The sequence below is a fragment of the Podarcis tiliguerta genome, assembly GCF_965153285.1.
Source record: "Podarcis tiliguerta genome assembly, chromosome: 1".
In the NCBI taxonomy this organism is placed as follows: Eukaryota; Metazoa; Chordata; class Lepidosauria; order Squamata; family Lacertidae; genus Podarcis; species Podarcis tiliguerta.
The window spans coordinates 74,978,707-75,001,049 of record NC_139534.1 but is presented as its reverse complement, the minus strand read 5'-3'; the positions used below and the strand labels follow the sequence as shown (position 1 = coordinate 75,001,049).

Genomic DNA, 22,343 nt, shown 5'->3' with positions numbered 1-22,343 from the left:
AATGGATAGGTTTGATCTTCTTGCAGTCCATGGGACTCTCGACAGTATGTTTTTTATGCAGGGACTGTTAATATACAGAATTTACAACTGTTGCATCGGGAATCACTAACCATTAATGTCACTAGCTGGCAATAAGTGATCATATATAAGAAGTACCAAACAAAGTATTCTTTATTACTCAGCAATCTCTCTCTCTCTCTCTCTCTCTCTCTCTCTCTCTCTCTGTGTGTGTGTGCGCGCGCACATGCTATTTCTATGTCATTTCTATTCTCTCTCTTTTTTTACAGCATCTTGTATACTGATGTACAAAAATGTGAAAAATGGTATACTGATGTACAAAAATGTGAAAAATGGTAGGAGTGTTAAATAAATGTTAAAATAGTAAGTAGTAGTAGTGAAAGTCAGCTATCGATAATACTTTGCACAAAAGTTGTGACAAAGGAAACAGCTTCAAGTGTAGCAGAGAGATTCATTGGTATGAGGACAGGAAAAACCTCTCTGCAAAGAGGCCAGTTACACAGAGAGTAAAATTCCTTCCCAGCTCTGTGAACTAGCAACTGGTCATGTCCAAAGCAACAGTAAATTAAAATGAGGAAGGGTGGCTGGAAACCATGGAAACTGGAGTAGCTGAGGGTGCAGCTGCCAGAATTTAACCACCCTCCACTTTCACATGCATCCCAGAGCAGAAAAGTTTCCTTTCTGATCTATACAAAGGAGTCCTGCCTGCAACCACCAGGAGACAGAAAGGACTCCTGTCCCCTCACCTGTGCAGGCAGGGCAAGTATGCCCACTGCCAAGAGCAGTGAGTCTGCATTTATCCTCTCCTTTAAGGTAGACTCACGAGAAAAGGAACATTTCTGTCTTTTAAAAAAAGTGACTTCTATATTTCTGGTTTTCCAAACGTTCATTGCAGTTCTTCCATCCTTCATGTCATTGCATTATTTTAGATAAAATATATATCTCCTTTCACATTTTGTGAAAACATGAAACATCAAATTGGATTACAGTCATCAAGAGTTCTATAGCAAAGTCATCCATTAAGGCAGACGTAGAAGAGTGATAGCTTAATTCCAGTGCTTTAAATCTGTGGCTTTTAACGTTGCAGAATTCTTCCTGTGGCATTAATGAAAGGCTCCCACATATACCTTCTAAGAAAATCACTATACTATCAGAAAGCATGGTTAGATCACCTAGAGATGGAGACAAACTATATGTGTAATGGAAAATATTTTACCACACAGTGAGTACAGATGGGATAGCTCAGTTGGGAGAAGGTGAGACTCTTAATATCAGGGTTGTGGGTTTGACCCCCACGTTGGGCAAAAGATTCCTGCATTGCAGGGGGTTGGACTAGATGACTGAAATATACTCGGAGTCCAGAGTGGATTTCATGCTCTTTATTTAGCTCATAGTTGTGAGGAGGAATGGAAGTTCCCCCACAATATCTGCTTTATATACATTATTTACACAATGGGCTGCACGTGATTGGCTAATTCCAGGGTTCTCCTGTAGACCAATCAGGTTGTGGATTCACTTCCACCTGGAGCTGGATTGGGTGGCTCCTGTGGACCAGTCATACTGCGGCATTGTTCTAGGACCAATCAGACTGCTGCATTCTGCATCCTATTGTTCTAGGACCAATCAGACTGCTGCATTTTGGATCCTATTCAACTCAGTACATAACAATGACATTCATGGTCCCTTCCAACTCTACAATTCTTTGAAAAAGCAAAGAGGGTCTGCTTCTCTCTATCTTTCAACCACCACATGTGCAACCTCTGGCTTAAAAATATTTTTTGGTCGGCTTTCTTCTTGGTTCTGATTATCTTTTAAAGTGCCTCCATGGAGATGTCTATAGATTTCTGAACCACCACAACTGTAACAACAATATACTGATGGGGACAAGAAATTTACAATAAAGTAAGACAACATATGATACAATTACAAAGTGTACATTTCTGCAGGGCTTTGGGCACAAAAAATATTACCACAATACAGAATGCTCTAAGGAGCTGACAACAGACAGGCTTCTGGATAAAGTCTGGTTTCAAGACCTTCCTTAGATGATAACACCTCAGGTGTGCTTCAGGGCCCTGATTGCAGTTTTCACAATCAGGACTTCAGGAATGCTCCTCTCTTTAAAGAAGGATAATACCACTGGCAAGGGTCCAGAATTATAGGCAGGTGACTGCTGAAAGGACCATCCAATCAGCACTTTGCACAACCCCGTTCTGTGAATGGGAGGGGGGGAGAAGGAGCACTGATTTGTGACTGACACACAGCAAAGTTGGGGAACTTATAGCCTTCATGATCCTGCTGAACTACAACTGCTAACATCCCTGACCATTGATCATGTTGGTTGGGGCTGATAGGTATTGGGAGTCCACAAATTCCCAACCTGTAATAGATACAGTTTTGTCAGCAGTATGCAAACCCAGTTTCTACTCAAACTAGGGGTAGGAGATAGGTTCTGCCTGAGGCCAGTCTACGGAAGAATAATAGAATTGCAGAGTTTGAAGGGACCCTGAGGATTATCTAATTCAAGTCCCTGCAATGCAGGAACTCACAGAATAGGGCACAGGTGAAGGAGATGAGGGATGGTTGTCCCATCTGGCAAGCAGAAATACTTGTGTTGACTGACCAGAGCCAGGATGGTGTAGTGGTTAGAGTTTCAGACTAGGGCCTGGGAGACCAAAGTTCAAATCCCCCACTCAGCCATGAAGCTCACTGGGTGACCTTGGACCACCCACTGCCTGTCTGCCATGGAAGGAGATGTTTCAATAGAAGGCTGGGACACCTTTATAAGCGTCAACATTCTATAAAAATGACATCTGTTTGGCTAACATTTTGAAAATTGGCATACATGATCTAGCAGATGAAATCTACAAATCTGCCAAATTTCAAATTGATACAATAAAAACTGTCACAGGTACATGTAGTTACAACATGCTGTAAAGTGACACATTTACCCATTTTATTCCAAATTTTGAAGAGATATGTCACATATGTTTATTTTAAAAATTGTGAAAACTACTGATGCAAATTATTCTGGTTTATCAAGGAAGGAAATCCTTCACTGGTTTGCTAAAGATCAATGAGTATTAAGGTTTTTCCGCCCCATTAAAGCCCAAGGCAGTGAATACTGGCATATAAGACCGTTAATTATTAAAGCAAAAATTCTGCCTGTACTCCAATGCAGTGGTACCTCAGGTTACAAACTTAATTCGTTCCGGAGGTCTGTTCTTAACCCGAAACCGTTCTTAACCTGAGGTGTGCTTTAGCTAATGGGGCCTCCTGCTGCTGCCATGCTTTCCCAGGATTTCTATTCTCATCCTGGGGCAAAGTGCTCAACCCGAGGTACTACTTCCGGGTTAGCGGAGTTTGTAACATGAAGTGTTTGTAAACTGAAGCATTTGTAACCTGAGGTACCAGTGTAATTGCAACGGGAAGAAAATAGTGGATGCTTGTTCAATGCCTATTCCTTTAGTTGAATATGGCACTGTGATGCACTGGTGAGTTGAAGTTATTAGAAATGCCATTCAGTATTTGTATCTGAATGCTATTTTACTCTATGTTGAAATGTGTCTTTTCTTTCAAAACTCATATTTAAGAATACAGCCCTATGCACATTTTTCTGGGAGTAAAAACCAGGAATAGACATTCAGGGGATTGTAGCATAAATGTGATTTCCTCTCAAAAGTTCAGTGAGAATTTTGATACATTTTAACTGCTGGGAAATGCATTGCAATATTTCAGAAAGTACAAAATTTGGTTAATCATTACATTCTGCCTGCACATTCGTTCAAGAGATGCAGCTGAGTTGTACAGAAATCCACAAAGAACAAATCCTTTTGGCGTTCCTATGTGCAATGTGGGGGCACTAGACATTTGGTTCCCAAAATATTCACTAGTGCGGTTGGGGAACATGGATATCGTTTGTTATGTGCTGGCTCTTCATGACTTTTCAATTAAATTCCATTTTGCAAGTAGTCATGTGTGAAGCAGCCCTGAAAGACATATTTTGACCCTAAACAGACTCCAAGTATCTGAAGGAGTACCACCCTCACATAGATATGCCTGGGGGTTAAGATTTGAATGAGAGACCCTGTTAAAGGTCTCTGTGCCCTGTGAAATTCTGGTGTGGCGGCGCATAAGACAGCCTTCTCTGTGGCAGCCCTCAAGTTATGGAATGCCTTCTCCTCTGAGGTGAATTTGGACCCAAATCTTTTTGGAGGTGTGTATTTGACAAGGTGAACTCATTAGCTTAGAGGTGAAAGATGAGAAAGTTATAATAGCCTTGCCTTTGTAAGTGGTTCTGTGTTTTGAGTGTGACTTCAAAATACAGTTTTATCTATTATTTTAGCTGCTGGTTTCATGTGTGAGTTGTTTTAATCGCTACAATGATTGAGGTATATCCCCCATGGTCAAGGGTGAGTTGTAAATGTTTATAATAAATACATAAATATAATGAATGCATAATATGTAATATAGTAAAATACATGCTTAAATGTGGTTATTCAGTCCAGTGTATTGTCAATGCGGCATATGGGTGCATAAGCCTGGCCTCAAGGGAGTATATACAGAGAAATAAATTGCTTGCCAAAATTACCCTTCAGAAGTTGGCAATAGATTTTTTTTTACTTGTTTCTTGGCATCCAGTACAGAAGACTTTTACAACCATTTACTGCAGCCAGCCTTTATAAAAAAAAACCCTAAAGGACTTCTCCCTCCTGGGACATTCCAACAGTCAAGGATTTTGTTGTTGTTTGTTTCCCATTCTCATCCTAGATCGGATAGATTAGCTAGGTTATGATGGATCAGTGTAATAAGAACTATAAGCCAATCGATACTGTAGATACTGCAAGATGAAAATAACAATAAAGCTATAATTGAGAGAAGTGAAAATATACCAGGGACTTGCCATGGAATGAAAAAAGAAGAAAGGAATAATGCCTTGGGTTTGTATCAGAGACATAGACATGGATTTGAAAACCTGCCCTGTGTACAGACACCTGCAGAAACTATGATGGACGAGTCAATTAAAAAGAGGTTGGCAATCGTTTAGATTTGCTGTCAAAACCTACCAATAAAAGAGGAATTCAGGTTGAGGATTGCAGTTCCAGGAATCCAGATTAAATACTACGGTTCCAGAGATTCGTGTTTTTGCTCCAAAGATTCTGGCAGCCGTACAAAAACCCACCTGCTTTCAGCTGATCCCACAAAACTTCACTTCATTGTTGTCACACATCAGTGAGCACTCTGTATATTTTAAACACCTGCATTTTAATGATATTTTCCCGTTCTTTCCCACCCAGCCACACACTGTAATTCACCAAATCCCACTATGAAAAGTTAGCAGACTAAAGGAACTGGGAGGGACTTGCGGTTCCGATAGCCCCATCTCTTGTTTGATGTAGGAATATTTCAGCTACAGCATCCCTGGCAGATAAATATCCAGTTTCAGATGAAAGATCTCTAGCTTAAGGAAAGAGAACCCATCAACTCCTAAGGTCCCTTTTCCCTTCGTTGAGAAGTTTCTCCAAATATTTAGCCAACATCTGCTTCTTTGCAATTTTTATCCTTCTGTCTGGAGCAACAGAGAACAAGTCTGCTGAGTTTTCTATTCTGCAGGCCCTCAGCTATAAATCCTATGATGCAGTGCATCTCAAATTGGAAACATCTGGAGCCTTGAAGTAAAGTAAGCATTTATTACAGCAGAAAGAATGGAATCACAACTAGAACTAGACAAAATCAGCTTTGGAACACAAATTTTACATCGAGATATAACTGAGAATGGTATTCCTTGAGTGAGTTTGTGCAAGTTTCTTTCAGTGTTCTATTTTCTATTAAAATGTGATCCAAACATAAAACCATTTTATACCGTCGTATTTGAAATATTTCCCCCAAAAGGTCTGAGACCAGTAGGTTTAGAAGGTATGTGCTTTTTTCTTGGGGAAGCATTTGCAAAGGTTTTCTAAATCAGGGAAAACTTTCTTGTAGCCCTGCGCTTTAAAGCACACAAAAAGGTTACAGAACCTACTCATAGAACCTGCATTAAGTATATGCTGGTCTTGAGATGACAAGTACTTAATTTACACACAGGAGCAAATACAAGCAAGTAAATGTGAGAGCTCATTTACAGTACACAATCATTTTTTGCCTTCTTTCCTCTTCTCACTCTTCATCAGAAAAAAAAAAAAAATGTTGCAGGATTAACACATGTTGCCAATTATTTCCAGGCAATTAATTATGGTTCCAAAAACCCATCCTGAATTTTAGGGGGCAAATTAACTGATACTGAAAAGGTTAGTATGAATTTAGCTTTGTCACTCACAATTGATTGGTGGTTTTGGAGAGGCTTGAAGATACCTGCTTCTTAGGCTACAATCCTATATGTACACTTACTTAGAAGTAAACCCTAGTGCTCTCAGTGGGGCTTATTTCTGAGTATACATGCATAGGATTGTGCTGTCAGTCATTCCAGAATACACATAAGGGAATTCCATCACTATATCCAGTAAGCTACTTTGGCGTTTCAGCTGCTTATTACCAAGTCTTGCAGAATAATCAATAACAAGACATATTGTTAAATAAAGCCAGATATAACACGTTGAATATCTTTTTTTTTTTTTAAAAAAAAAGCACTAAGAAAACTTTAGTCATAGTTTGTATTTATTTATTTACTGGGAAGGATATTGTTTTAGGAGAGATTTAAATCTAGGACTAAAATAATTTTTGTATTAATTTATTGTAATAATTTATGTATGTCTAGTCATCTGAATTTTATGTTAAAAAGACAAGCAGGCATTTCTGCTCCCTTGTGTTTCCTTTTACTATGGAAGGCAAAGATATATTGTAAGAAATCAGACTGCAAGCTATAAAAGTGTTATGTAACACAATGCAACTTTAAATTCTGTAATGGAATTGCATCTTGCAATACAAAATGATGTCTAGCTGTCTATATCAATATGAAAAAACGAAGCATTATTTTGAAGTTGGTTTCGTGAAAGCAATCTCTTTAGAAAAGAGATGAGGAACACACCAGAAATTCAAGGGTGTGTGTACTCTTTCATTCAAGATCATAATGGAGTTTGTGCGAAAATATCACTATTATAGTCATATAAGTTCTCCATATTAATGGTAGCATTCATATCAACTTTAGAGTCTTTCCCCATGTTCATTCATAGCCAATGCCAGGATGGAGTCATTTGGTGCACCACCCCACCAGGAACACTGGATTGCCTACATGGCAACATTTCCAGAAAACAGGCTTTTAGATTCCTGACATAATAGCTTCTATTTAAACAATAAGAGCTGGTTTCTGAATAGGAAACATTCTGTTAAAAGTAATCAGCGGTGGCTCAGCTAATCTGCTTTGTTTTCCCTTAGTTCTCCCCTAGTTCAGGATGGATTTATTCATAACAAAACAAAACAAAACCTGCTCGATGAGTCTATTTGCATCCTGGACTACACATTGTTTGATTTACAATTTCCTTAATTTTTTGGTATAATGCACACTCCACATTGTGCACTCATAGGTTTCTGAAGCTTTCCATTTCTTCAGCTCATTCATGTGCCCTTACCACGATACCAATGTCCATGTATTCACTGATAAAACAAGAGCACACATTTTCCTGCATAAATCAGTAAAACATCACACCTAAGGAATCTTGATGGAAGCCCTGTTCTGTGCCAAATAAGCACGGGATGCCTTTGCTCAGCGGCGGCACTTTGGCCCATAAATTGCAGCAAAATACTGGGCAAAGTTTTGTCCAGCATCTTCTCTGTGTGATGGGCTCATGGGAAAAAGCTATCCCAAGAGCCCTTGCTGAAGAGGGAAGGGGAAGCCTATATAAGGCTGCTACCCCTGAAGCTCACAGCCATTTTGCTTTGAGAGCTTCCTGCCCGCCCACCCTTGGATTAGAACCTTCACTGAGCAATTTTGGGTCGCTGGTTGACAGGACTAGAAAGGAATTTATCTCTCTCAACCTGGTTGGCACTTGGTTAGCTGTGAGCCCTTATTTCACCCTGTATAGATGCATTTCTATGCTGGGTACCAGTTTTGTCCCCCAGCACATGGTAGTTGGTAGTGTAGTAACAAAGGCCAATGTGGCTAGGCAGTGCCTTTGGTCTGGCACATGAGACCAGCACAACCTCAAATACTATGAGTTTACATCTGCCCAGTCATGATACCACATTCTGATCACTCACTGGATGATGAAATCACCCCTAGGCTCTTCATAAACATTCATGAAGCCTCTTAAATCCCACAGAAAACCCGAATTTTGTTTTACATCTTTTATGTATGTGTACACACTCTAATAGAGACAGAAATATTCTCTCTCGCAGACCAAAGCAAAACTCCCACCGAGTTCAATGCTATCAAGATGTAACTTACTGTATACTAATGTAGGCTCCCAAGAACAAGTAAATATACTAATAAAATATTTAACGCACTATTGAAGCACTCTCCGTCCTCATTTAATCTAGTTAAAAGTTTCAATGTTCAACATGTTTTGAGCTTAAGTTCTGGGACAAGACGGTAGATCAAGCAAGGCTTTCTGCAGTGTTCCTCCATTAGTCTATCTGCACTTGTCTGGCGACTGAGGGGCCAATTGCCCCTTTTCAGGAGGCTAGGAAGGTCGTTATTTGTTACAGATCACTGTATTAGAGGTTCAGAAGGTAAGAATTTCTCAGGGAAACCTAAAGGAGAGAGCTGTGAAGTGAAAATGAGTGGCACAGAAAGAGCTAAATATTTATTATCCTTATACTCGTAATTGTTTCATCCAGTTTCTCTTCCTTGGTGGAGCTGTCCACAATTAAGAAAACATATTTTTAAAAGTTTTATATACAGATTTTTCTTGTACCCAGCAGTTACTGCATATATTTATAGATTTCAAAATAGGGTTATGGCAATCATTCTTCCACAAACTGAGGAATTTTGCTAATGGGCTTCATTTGAAATTTAGCATCATTTTTGTCAAAATAAGCAGCTCTTCATTCACATCAAATTTTGCTTTTGCTGATTTTGATGTGTTGATCCTCCCCATCCTCAGCCAAGTGCTTTCAAGCCCTATAATTTAATCTTGAACTTTATGAGTTGATACAGGCACCTCATTCTCCAAACGTTAAGACATTTCAGGGGTGCCAGCACTTACGTTGTGTTTGGTTTTCATGGAAGGAATATCAATGGAGACTGTGGTGTTTTTGTGATATATGATTTTATTTACATGTGCATACAGGTGGTGCTGTGGGTTAAACCACAGAGCCTAGGACTTGCCGATCAGAAGGTCAGCAGTTCGAATCCCCACAATGGGGTGAGCTCCCATTGCTCAGTCCCAGCTCCTGCCAACCTAGCAGTTCGAAAGCATGTCAAAGTGCAAGTAGATAAATAGGTACCGCTCCGGCGGGAAGGCAAACGGCGTTTCCGTGCGCTGCTCTGGTTCACCAGAAGCGGCTTAGTCATGCTGGCCACATGACCCAGAAACTGTACGCCGGCTCCCTCGGCCAATAAAGCGAGATGAGCGCCACAACCCCAGAGTCGGCCACGACTGGACCTAATGGTCAGGGGTCCCTTTACCTTTACCTTACAGCCTGAGCGTAATGTTACAAGTGTGTACGTGGATTCCCATATGTGCAACCAACAATTCATGTTTGTTAATACACACACTGCTGAGAGGTTTAGGATCTTTTGCTGGAGTTATAATGCACACTTGTCTATGGATATGTGTTTTACCCTCAACTCAATGCCCACTAGTATAACACAGGAGAGCTCACATTATAAACTCTCCAACAGATCTTGGTCCCTCATTTAATTTCTGGGTGAGTCATAGCTTTGGTTTCTGTACAAATCAAACCTCTGTTTCTTCCCAACTGCAAATGAACCTAGATAAAGACTAGCCCCTGGCTTCCTGTTGTCCTACTTCCCCATCATGTGTCTTCCATTCAGTGAAGGGGAAGGGGGAAAGCCTGCCCTGTCCTTCTGGAAGCATCACTACCTGGTTGTTTCTATAGCAACATACCAGTATTTTACCAACTCTTTAGACATGTACAAAGGATGCTTAAGAGGCTGGGCTAGGGCCATGAACTTAGCAAAAAGACTAGTTTGACCACCAGGCAGTTCCTTATACAGTAGTACCTCGGTTTAAGAACAACCCTGTTTATGAACTATTCGGTTTCAGAACTCCGCAAAACCGGAATTAGTGTCCCGGATTGCGAACTTTACCTCGGTCTGAGAACGGAAGCCAAATAGTGGAAGGGAACTGGTGACAGGAGGCCTCATTAGGGAAAGCGTGCCTCAGTTTAAGAATGATTTCAGTTTAAGAATGGATTAAGTTCGTAAACCGAGGTACCACTGTACTACAGACTCACATCTTACATAAATAAAATCACAGGCTTGGAGGGAACACAAATATATCATTCAAACAACTCCACAATTCTATAACAGTGCAGCCAATATTTTTGAAACCTATGTTTTTCTAAAGGTTTTTATTCTAAACCTACCAGCTGGTTGCCAAAAGGTACAGCAATCCATTAGTTTCATTATATGAAAACACATTTGTATTTTGAATTTTCATTTCTACTTTTCTCCTGAGCCCCAAAGCTCCAGTGACTCTTATTCAAAATATATTGAATAGGTGCTTCACACATGCATTTTTCAGAGAGATGGGCCTAATATTCTCTGTAGCAGCATTAGATGTTGTAGAATTTGACCACAATGTGTCTCTTGATAGACCATTGCAAACAACCAAGTTATTAAAAAGTTACATATCTATATAAAAATTGTAACGGATCAATAATTTTTACACAAGGAAAATAAACACCTTCAGCAAAAGATATTTTAATACTTCATCTTGCTTTGATAGTTTTAAACCACCACACACTTTAAATTTAAAAGAAACTCTGATTGTGAATGCCTTGGGGTGAAATACCCCTAGTAATGCTTCTATGCAAGCCTTTATTTAAACAAATGGGATATATGCAAGTTTAACATGAGCTTGATGGCAGCTCGCTTTCCTATTCCACAATATACACCAGGAGGCTTAGTTTGGTCAGAATCAAGTATACCAGACATTCCCAACCTGCGGCCCTCCAGATGTTTTGGCCTACAACTCCCATGATCCCTAGCTAACAGGACCAGTGGTCAGGGATGATGGGAATTGTAGGCCAAAACATCTGGAGGGCCAAAGGTTGGGGATGCCTGAAGTATACACTTCCAGATTTAACCCTGAATACATTATTTCTGGTAAATGGGCTACCATAGTTGCTAGAGGGTTGTGAAAATTTGTGTCCTGGGCATTTTAGACTTGTCTATCCATATACTATCTGAAACTAAAGGGGAACATTGGTTGCTAGATATGAAATATATTGGCATTATTGTCAGCTCTCCTCCACCACTATTACTCATACAGTGGTACCTCGGGTTACATACTCTTCAGGTTACAGTCTCCACTAACCCAGAAATATTACCTAGGGTTAAGAACTTTGCTTCAGGATGAGAACAGAAATCATGCAGCGGCGGCGCGGCGGCAGCAGGAGGCCCCATTAGCTAAAGTGGTGCTTCAGCTTAAGAACAGTTTCAGGTTAAGAACGGACCTCCAGAACGAATTAAGTTCTTAACCCGAGGTACCACTGTACTCCGTTTCTGGATTCTAGGCAGTTCTTTCCCTTTGTGCCCACTTCCTTTAAAAAAAATGGTTCATGAGCACTTTGGGTCATACGCACCATGACCCCACCCCCCAGGGCACAGTTGAAAATAGTGCAGACACATGGAGACGGAAAAATCTTCTTGCATTAGCACCAATCATTATATTAGCACAAAACTGCAGTGAATTTTGCTCATTATGTTGAAAATGGCACCTGATAGTACCTATTAAGCACCTAAACCTATTAAGCACCTAATAGACCAGAGTACATGGTTGGTGTACTGCTAATGGTCCCAGTGATTCTGAGGCAGGGTTGCTGGCATCCTTCTGTCTCAGGAGACAATGGAGGAGTATGCCTTTGGGGGCGTTGTCAAACTGTTGGAAGGTTACAGTGCCTGTTGTGGCTGTACAGGCCAATACGGAAGAGACATGTTTTCTTACAGATGAGATAGATGAAGGCACCTGGTGATGGTTCTTCCAGATGCACCATGGCGTTTCTTCTCTCTGGTCTCCTCCCAGTGGTCATTCCTCCTCTGGTCACTGCTGTGGATGCACAACCTGACTGTCTCCAGGCACTGTGGTTGCCTGCAAGGGATTCCCACATGGCAGGGTTAATATTGCCAACCTTCATGTCACGTTTCCAGACATCTTTGTAACACAGAGTTGGTCTGCCAATGGGCCTGGTGCCTGAAGCCAGTTCCTTGTAGACCACGTCCTTGGGGATCCTGCCATATTCCATTCTGTGGACATGATCAAGCCAGCGTAGACGTCACTGAGACAGCAGTGTAAACATGCTGGGAAAGTGGATTCTGAGGTGGGAAGGTAGACATCAAAGTTTGCTTGTATTGTGCTTCAGCTTCTGTTGCAGCTATTTGAATCTCCTTTGGAAAGTTTTGTTTTCTCTATTTGACAAACAAAGCCATATAGTTTTGAACATTTCGGTCTTTTGTTTTCTTTTCCCTTTTGCCTGAAATGTCAGAGGTTGATGTAGAAAATGTCTTGAGCACCCATGGAGTTGGGAAATAATAAGGAGGAAATTAAATATGACAATCTGATAATTTATTTTAAAAATTGCAGCGCAGCAACAAACCTATTGTAATTCACAGCACCATGAAAACACCTTATGTAACTGACAGCCCTTTAAATGCTCTAGCCATGAGACTGCAGAAACAACAACCGGGAAAGAAAAGAATGGGAAGGGAATGAATGAAGACTAAAATGCTGGATGACAATGCCATATTAAAAATGTTGTTAATCATTTTGCCATTTAACAATCCATGAGACTTTGTAGCTTCAGTCAAGGTTATGACGTACCTTGCACGATAATTTCTCATGTATTAAGTGTGATACAAACATGTGATATATAAACAGTTTAATGTGAGTAGCAATGTCTGCATTGTCCCAAGCCTCTTAATTTGCATTATTATTTTATGCTTATTTTATTGCTTCTGAATAAGCCACAGAGTAACCAAAGTGTGAATTTAGATATGCAGCATATTCCTTAGATCTTTCTAACCAATCAGCTATTATTTCCAATTCATTCCTTCGGTGTTGGAAACAGTAGACCTCTGAATGCTGCTGGCTAGGAATTACAAATGGGGAGGGTGCTGTAGTGCTCAGGTCTTGCTTTCAGGCTTCCCACAGGCACTGTGAGAGCAGGAAGCTGGAGGAACACTGCAGGACCTGGGCATGTTTAGCTTGAAAAAGAAGAAACTGAGAGGAGATGTGATAGCCATCTTAAAATATCTCAAGGGCTGTCACATGGAAGATCGAGCAAGCTTGTTTTCTCCTGCTCTGGAGGGTAGGACTTGAACCAATGGATTCAAGTTACAAGGAAGGATACTAAACATCAGGAAGAACTTTCTGTCAGTAAGAGCTGTTCAACCGTAGAACAGGCTGCCTCAGAGATTGTGGACTCTCCTTGTGTGCTTTTCAAGCTGGGTTTTTATCCAAGCTAGAGAATAGTTCCTTCCAGCCTCCTGTACTCCTCTCTACTGCTACAGTTACAGCACCAACAGTGGGGGAAGGAGAGAAGTATTGGTCCAGCCACTCTTTCGGTCTCCATCCCTCCTCTGTTTCTCTCTGTTTTGCTATGGCAGCTTCTGAAGAGAGTCCTGGGAAATGTAAATTTATCATGCTATGACATAAAAATGAATAAAGGTAAGTTGATGAAGATTGTGACTATTGTCAATACATTTATTACCCCCTCTTCAACAGCGGATGAATGAAGAACCTTTGGAAGAATAACAGGAAGATGTAAGTTTATCTTTGAAAATATTTTTATGAGACAAATGATACATGTCAGCCTTTTTGCATCCCTATGAAGTTAAGTTGATTTCATTATCTTAGCGCAGCTGTGCACCCCTGAATTCTCTCTCTCTTCTGCTTCTGGTAAACCCATCAAAAAGCTTATTTATCCATGCCCATTTCTTCAAGACTGATAGTAAACTCTCTTCAAGAATGATATAGTAAAGTATGTTTGAGTACTTCATATTGACAGTGCTTTCGCCTTGATGCATGAGACTTGGCTTCAGAGGTGAGTAGATCACATTCCTATGCAACATACAGTGGTGCCTCGCAAGACGAGATTAATTCATTCTGCGAGTTTTTTCATCTTGTGAATTTTTCGTCTTCCAAAGCACGGTTTCCCATAGGAAATGCATCGACGGTTTCCCATAGGAATGCATTGACGGTTTTAAGAAAAAGACGCAAGATGTTTTCGTCTTGCAAAGCAAGCCCATAGGGAAATTCGTCTTGCGAAGCAGCTCAAAAAACAAAAAACTCTTTCGTCTTGCGAGTTTTTCGCCTTGCGAGGCATTCGTCTTGCGAGGTACCACTGTATTGTTATTTGCATCAATCTGCTATTGAGGAAGCCATTTGTAGATCATTCTGTAGTTGCTGAGCAGCTGCAACCTCTATAGTCCATGTTTTTCTGAGCCCAACAAAATGGTTGACCTGGGATTAAAACAGAGAGGCTGAAAAAAGAAGCAGCGGAATTGTTTACTTAAGGATTTGCACAGTACTTTTATTTCCTCTCTCAGTATCTATGCCTTTGATAATGAATCATGAATCATGAATTTAAATCTGCGGAAGCTTGTAAATGAGCAGCCACTGTTCTTGTTACATTAGAATACTGGGATTTTAATTTCTCTTTCACTCACACTCTTCTTAGATGCCACTTAGCGAGGTAACATATCAATGGCTGTAAATTTCCCCAGGGCTTTTGCTGAAAAGGGACTTCAACCTGGACATATGGAAATATTTGTTTCTTTTGAAAGATTTATAGACTGCTTTCCCCCAAAGTTCAAGACATCCAACAATGAAAAAAAGAACACAAAAGAGAGAGTGTCTCTCTACTAAACAATTGCCACTATCACACACATTTGGGATGAAAACAGAAAGATTTCTAGTAAGAAGTGGGAAGATTGAGGGAGTCAAACATGGTGCAAGTTATGCGTGCTAACATATATGAGTATTATATTTATTTATTATTATTATTATTATTATTATTATTATTATTATTATTATTATTATTTAAAGTCTAAGTTTCCAGTTATTTGTTTATGAAAATACTTACATTGTGCAATTTTATTTTAAAAAAAACAAAGCAGCATACAACAAAAACATCACACAGACATATTAAATCACAGATCACTGGCTAACTGTAAAATCTCTCTCCCAGCCCTTGTAATTCTCTACATAAGCCAGTTCTTGGCATATAAATGTTTGCTGCAAATGTTAAAAAAATAACATAAGATGTCTGCTGAATCTCTGTTGTGAGAGCATTCTTCAAGACCAGATACTGAAGGCTCAGTTTCATGTTGACACCAGACATGTCTTGCCAGGGCTGCATTCTGACGTGGGGTTTTTTGAATTGGTTTTACTGGTTATAATGCTAGTGCTTCTGTTCTGATTTCTAATAATCCTTTTACATTATAGTACCTGTTGCAATAGAAGCGACGTGGGTGGCGCTGTGGTGTAAACTACTGAGCCTCGGGCTTGCTGATCAGAAGGTCAGTGGTTTGAATCCCCGTGAGGGGGTGAGCTCCCGTTGTTCAGTCCCAGCTCCTGCCAACCTAGCAGTTTGAAAGCATGTCAAAGTTCAGGTAGATAAATAGGTACCACTCCGGCGGGAAGGTAAACGGCGTTTCCGTGCGCTGCTCTGGTTTCGCCAGAAGTGGGTTAGTCATGCTGTCCACATGACCTGAAAAAACTGTCTGCGGACAAAACGTCAGCTCCCTCGGCTAGTAAAGTGAGATGAGCGCTGCAACCCCAGAGTCATTTGTGAGTGGACTTAACTGTCAGGGGTCCTTTCCCTTTTCACCTGTTGCATTAGGGAACTGTGGCTTTTCAGTCTCTGTACTTTTGCGCAGTGCTGTACTTTAAATGGCTGGAAAGAACTGCATGCCAGGATATCTCCCCAAATTTCATCACATAGTTACATCACAAAATTCACTTTCATTTTCCAAATAAACAGGGTCACAAATGGATTTTTCCTGAAAACAATTAATACATCTGTCAACACTAAACTTCCACTGGATTCCACCAGATTCCCAGAAACAGCCTCTACATCATGTTACAGATCACATAAAACACAAAAATGAAGAGGCAAGGAAATGTTGGGAAGATGGAATCCCTTCTGAATGCATCCCAAGTCAGAAAACAAAAAAAGGCAGATGGTCTCAGTGACTGAGCTGGGATATAAGGATTCAGGTGGCTCCAAAGGTATGCTGGACCCAAGTTGTTCAAGGGATTTGTAACTGAATAGGAGAGCCACAAACCTGGCTTTGTAGCAGATGGACAACCTGTGCAAATGTTTTAACAATGGTGTCACATGCTGTCAGCTATCTGCCCCCATCAGTAGTGTAGCCACCATGTTCTGCACTAGCTGGAAATTCCAGACCAGGCCCAAAGGTCTACCTAGAGGAAATCAAGGCAGACCACACAGAGTGCACTGCAACAATCCAGTACTGAAACGATAATGAAAGTGATTTAGTCCTACAATATTTTATTTAAGAAAAAAATCAAGAACTGATTTTCCTTTACAAAGGACTCATTTCCTAGCACATTAAAGCGTTCGGTACAATTTTTCCTCTCTGAATTATATGACATTGCTTCTAGAGGGAATCGTGAAGACAAGAAAAATATTGCCAAAAAGAAAGAAAGAAAAGAAAAGAAAACCCACTGAAATTTTCAAATTCAATTAGCACTTCCATTTGGCTAAACCTCTGTGTGTGTTGAGAGGAAAAGCTTGCTGACAAAATATTCCCTGTGAATGATTCACTCAGACTTCAAAATAGGATGTCTTCAAGATGCTATTACTGTACCTTTTGTGTTGGGCAGAACAAGGCAAACTGTTTGCTGCTGCTGCTGCTGCCACCACCAAGTCTCTGCAGAGTGGCAGAACTACCACTGCATCTCAGACCAGCCAGCCACCCATAGCTGAAGCAGGGGAGGCTTATATTAGGGGCAAAGTGGGGCATAGCCCTTCCTTCAACCTCCAAAGCCATGGTCCAGTCTTGGTCCTGTCACCCATGATAATATCAATACAGTTCTAGTGGCTTCTGTCCTTCTTCCCTGCTTAGAAAGTAATAAAAACCACTAGTAGTAGATCCCTCCTCTGTCTCCAAGAAGAGGAAACAGGTTTGCTTGTTTGCTTGTTGTTGTTGTTGTTGTTGTTTTTTAAAAAAAAGCATGGACAGATCTAGGGAGGGAAGTATGATTTCTGTCCCATTCTCCCTGCTCTTCTCTCTGAGGAGCCATGCATGGAGGCAGAAAACTTAAGCTCTAAGCTCTTTCGGGGTCTAGTGGGGCAGATCTTGAATAGCCCCAAGCTGTTTCCTCTTTTGTGAGTGCAGGTTCATTGATTGCCTCCCCTCCCTCCCTCTGCCACTCATGGTGTGTGCATGCATGAGAGATGTGCCCAGGCACCTTTCTTTGAAGTGAGGTGGGAAAGCCCAGCTTTCCTTCTCCTAACTGAAGGAGAAACAAAACTCATGTGTTTGTATAGCTGGGAAGGTCACAATGTCCCCGTATGTCCCCATTCAGGCATTTTTGTGTTGCCTTTCTTGATGTCAAATTTGTGCCCATTTCTTCTCTTGCACAGAAACTGACCAGCATCAGTTCGTTTTATGTGTATGCATGTACACTTGCACATTTTAAAGTGCCCACCCTAAAAGCAAATTTCAAAGATGGGACACAGCAGGAGATTGCTTAGATACCACTATGGCCACCTGTTCACTTTTCCTAGGTTTCTCCCAGCCTCCCCACTTGCTGGGGGAAATTGGGACATCTACACCTCTCAACAGTTAATGCTGTCATGTCTCAACAGTTCTCTATCTGGTTACCTATGCGCAGGCAGGAAAGAGAAAAATGTGGGTGCAGTGGTGCCACATGTAAATTGTGAATGAAGAAGAGCATCTGTTTCTGAGTGTTGCTATCTCAGTCTCCTCAGCTCAGGAGAGCTACTTCCATCCCTAGCCCACACCAGCAGCATTCTTGCTGGCTTTTCTCCATTTGCCGCTAAAGGAGAATTAAAAAAAACCAGTCACTATCGGCTCCTACTCTGCCCTAGAAGTTGTCTTTATTTTCGTCAGAGAAGAAGGAAGAGGGATGGGTGGAAAACCTGGAGAAGTTCTCTCTCATTTCAGAACAGGGAGGGATGGTGTTCTCTGGGACACCCATCTCCACTATTTTTAGAGCAATATCATACCACTTTAAACAGTCATGGCCACTGGCGGAGGAAGAGCAGTGGGGGGGGGGGGAGCACACTGGCTCCGCAGCACGATCCCAGCAGGGTGCCATCACGGCTGCCCCCATGGACGCAGACCAGCTATGCCCCTGCCTGCTCTCCGCCCCCCGGTGCTGGAGCATGAAGCTCTACCACTGGTCATGGCTTCCCTCAAAGAATCATAGGAACTGAAATTTGTTAAGGGTGCTGTTAAGAGAGTCCCATTCCCCTCACGGATTTACAATTATTCCAGTGGTTTAGCAGTCAATCACTCTTCTCAACAAACCCTTGGAACCAGTGGCGTAGCATGGGGGGTGCAAGGGGGGCCGGCCGCAACATCTGGGGGTTAGGGTTAGGGGGCGCAAATGCACGGGTTAGGGGGTGCAAATTACTTGCCTTGCCCCGGGTGCTGAAAACCCACGCTACGCCACTGCTTGGAACTGCAGGTCTCTGAGGGGAAGAGAAGTCTCCAAATAATTCTTAGGATCAAATGTCACATTCCAGGTTTTTTTGAGGGTATGATATTGCCTTAAATGTATAGTGCAGATGGGACATAAATTAATATTGAGAACAAACTCCCCAACTGAGTTCCTGGGTAAGGGTAAGGGTAAGGAATGGATGGTTTATAGGAGAGGATGGAAAGGAAGTGGAAAAAACTACTAGAAAGAGAGTAGGGGATAAGTCTAGTAATGTATTTTTAAGGGGTTAGGCTTTTATTTTCTGCTTATGCAGTATGCTTGCAATGACAGGTGTGGTTGGGCAGCCTTTGTTTTTTTTCTAAAGAGAAGTTCCAGGAGCCAAACTTGGGTGGCTGTCCTGCTCCATACAACATGCATCTTCAAAACAGTAAGTGGATATTTAGCAATAAGGGATGTGCATTCTACATAGGTTAGTGGCACAGTTTTATTTCTATATTCCAGGGCTCAACCCTGGTATACAAAAACTGATTCTGTGGTTGAGTCATAGCATACATGAAACATGGAGATTTTTCTACTTATAACCACTGACAGCAAGATGAAGTAAAAAAAAGAAGAGCAGACTGTGTAACTAGGCCTCAAGTAGGAAAGCAATTCAAAGAGAGAGAACTAACTTGAGAAACTTAATGGCATAAAAAACAGAAATGAATACATTTTGTTCTGCTTAATATTGTTCTTGCATAATATGCGATTTCTAGGTCAAATGACGATCTTGTGTATTGCCATTTTGTCCCCATGCTTCCGTTTTGTCTCACAGTTCCCATAGTTGTGAAGCTGGCAAGGGCTGAAAACAAAGGACAGAGGTGGCAGACTGGCTGAACTAGCCTCAACTCTCCCTTTAGCCCCTGTGCTATTTTTGAATGTGCTATGGCCACATTCAACGAAATCAGGGCACCTTTGTGACATCCCACTCAACATCATTCCTTTTCAGAAATGTCCTTGCTACCTCCATCTCTGTTGTTCTTCTGAAAAATTCCCTTTAGTGGACACCTTGTTTTGTGTTTTTTACCACTAGAAATGTAGGGGGATCCCTGAATTTTGTGTGCCCGGGATAGGGGCTGGGGTTGTTTTCCTGCTGATATCCACGTTACCTACATTTCTTTCTCAAAGTCCCTAGAATTCTGCCCACCTTTGCATTTGATGCTCCCGCCATTGCCTGGGAATGCCAGTCCTTGCTGAATTTTGGATTTACCCTGCTGCAAAGGATTGATCTGCCTACCCCAGTCGATTGAGTAGTAATACAGTACCCCCCCTCCTCTCTTTCACACAAACACAATTGCTGAGCTGCCCTTGGCTTACTGCCATTCCCCTACTCTTCCTCCTCATTTTTCATCTGGGATAACCTTCAGTATATTGACACTGATTTTGTATCCTTTTGCTTTTTATTCGGTAAAACTCCCTTGTGGGTTAAGTCACTTTTTGTTTGGACTTTGTTTTCCTTTCTTAGGAACCTTATGGAGATTTCCTGCCATCAAGACAAAAGACCCAAAGTTACCCATAGGATGCTCATATTCATTTGTCAAATTGTGCTAGTTTCTGGATCAGCTGTGCCAGCCTGACAGCAGCCTATCCTCCAGCAGCCGAAGAGGCTCACTGAGTGGCGGTGGAGCCACTGTGCTAGCTTTCTGGCAGTTGGGTCAGTGCTGCTTACTGGGAGGGGGCATGGTGAAGATCAGGTCAGTGTGGTGCAAATGCAGCAGCAGGGACACGGGGTTGACTTAGCTAGTGCATTTTCATCATGATGACCTCCCGGCATCTCACCCCTCTGGAAAGCTAGCATGATGGTTCCACCCCACCTGGTGATCTGCTTCCGCCCAGCAGAATTAGAACCAAGGGCAACATAGAGAAGACATTTCCCCCAATGCCAGTCATCCCCTTGAACAGCAAATATAAATTCAGACATGTCTTATTTACTACTGTTATTATTACAGTTTATTAGTTGCTTGACGTGTGATCTCCTAGTGACTTAACTTTTTTTAAAAAGGCCTAATGCATGGCATTAAATAAGAAAAAAGAACAATGCATTACATACGAGTCACACAATAAAACAGAGCCAATAAAACAGTAAAAGCTTCAGCAGCAAAAAAAATAACATCAATAGACAGAAAAATGATCATAATCCATCAAACGCCTGGGAGAAGAGTTAAGTATAGAAATATGTGTCTTGAGCCAGTGTGGCAACATGATTTTGAACAATAGCAGTGGGTGACTCAATGGGTCGCATGCAAAGCATAGATGGAAAGAAACATCATTCCATTACAGCTGAGTAATGCTGTCTTAGGGCACTGCATGCATTTGAGGATAAGTGCCTTCATGGTATGTCCTTATAGAGGGCAAACTGATATTTCATTGAGCCGCTACCATTTCACACCATCCCAGTAGTCCAGTCTAAAAGCATTGCACTGATGCACCTGGCTGCAGAGCTTGCTTTGATAATGTAATGCTTCTGGAGATATTTTGCTGGCACAGCATTCTGTGTATGCACATTCTAAATATTTGTTTGCTGGTGCAGCAAATCTTAGGGAACGGCAATTAGTCTCGCCCTGAAGTGGGCACAAGTGACTTCATGAAAGAAATGGAACATACCCACAATTCTCTTCACATGCATGTTCATTTCTGAGCCATAGTGCAGTCCTTTTCCTGGATTCTGCATTAATCATGTTTTGTTGTGACACTGAGTATCGGTTGCTTTCCCCCTCCTTAATTCCAGCTCCTGAAAGACCACATATATCAATTTCCTTTTCATTGACGCTAGCAAAAAGTCTACTTTATGTGGCAGTGAAGAATACCCAAATGTGGTTCAATGACATCTTTGTTCATAACATTGACACATAAACCTAGGCCAACTTTTTTTTTTTTTAAGTGTTTGCTATTACCATATCCCCTGGTGGCCACCTATACTCCTCGCTTTCCTTCTGGAACAATACAATGTCAGACAAAGTTTTGGTCTAGGGACGTTGCAGGGGGAACTGGCCATACCAAGTAGGTTTCAAACCAAGGCCTTCCACTACCTTACTCCTTGCATCCTGGGTCATCAAGAAGCCAGGAAGACTAGACCTTACAGCATCAGTGGCCAGTGCCACTCTCAGCAGCCCCAGCTAACATGGCCAATGGACCTCAGAGATGGTTGGAGTTGTAGCCCACAGATGAGCCACCCTGTCTTTGAGTCAAAGATATAGTTCCAGCCTGAAGATAATCAGCTGACTCTCTAAACCAACTGGAGCACATACATCGAAGCCAGTTCATCAGTCTGAGTAACTTGTCTTGAGCATTTCACTCTTCTGTTGCTGTTTTGGAAGTTGACCTTCTTCCTGCTCCCAATTTTGTACTTGCCTCTGGCCCTTTAATTCTTGTCTGCTTGATCCAGTGTCTATCCTCCAGCCTGCTGGTGACCATAACTGCTGCCTATGGCCCTCTACTCCTCATGTTCTTGATCCAGTGACTAATCTCCATCTTATCTATGGCCGCATTATTGCCCTTCTGATACTTTCC

The 22,343-nt window shown here is 41.5% G+C and overlaps 1 protein-coding gene across 2 annotated transcripts in view; it reads left to right on the top strand.

The window, feature by feature from the left end:
* The first annotated feature begins 13,512 nt into the window (after window positions 1–13,512).
* Window positions 13,513–22,343, top strand: part of LUZP2 (leucine zipper protein 2) — a 320,397-nt gene continuing 311,566 nt past the window's right edge. Inside the window, exon 1 of one of the 2 annotated variants that reach the window (XM_083436054.1) lies at window positions 13,513–13,805. The gene's annotated coding sequence lies outside the window, so the exon portion shown is untranslated. The remainder of the gene's footprint in view (window positions 13,806–22,343) is intronic. The other variant, XM_083436053.1, reaches the window with a different exon arrangement.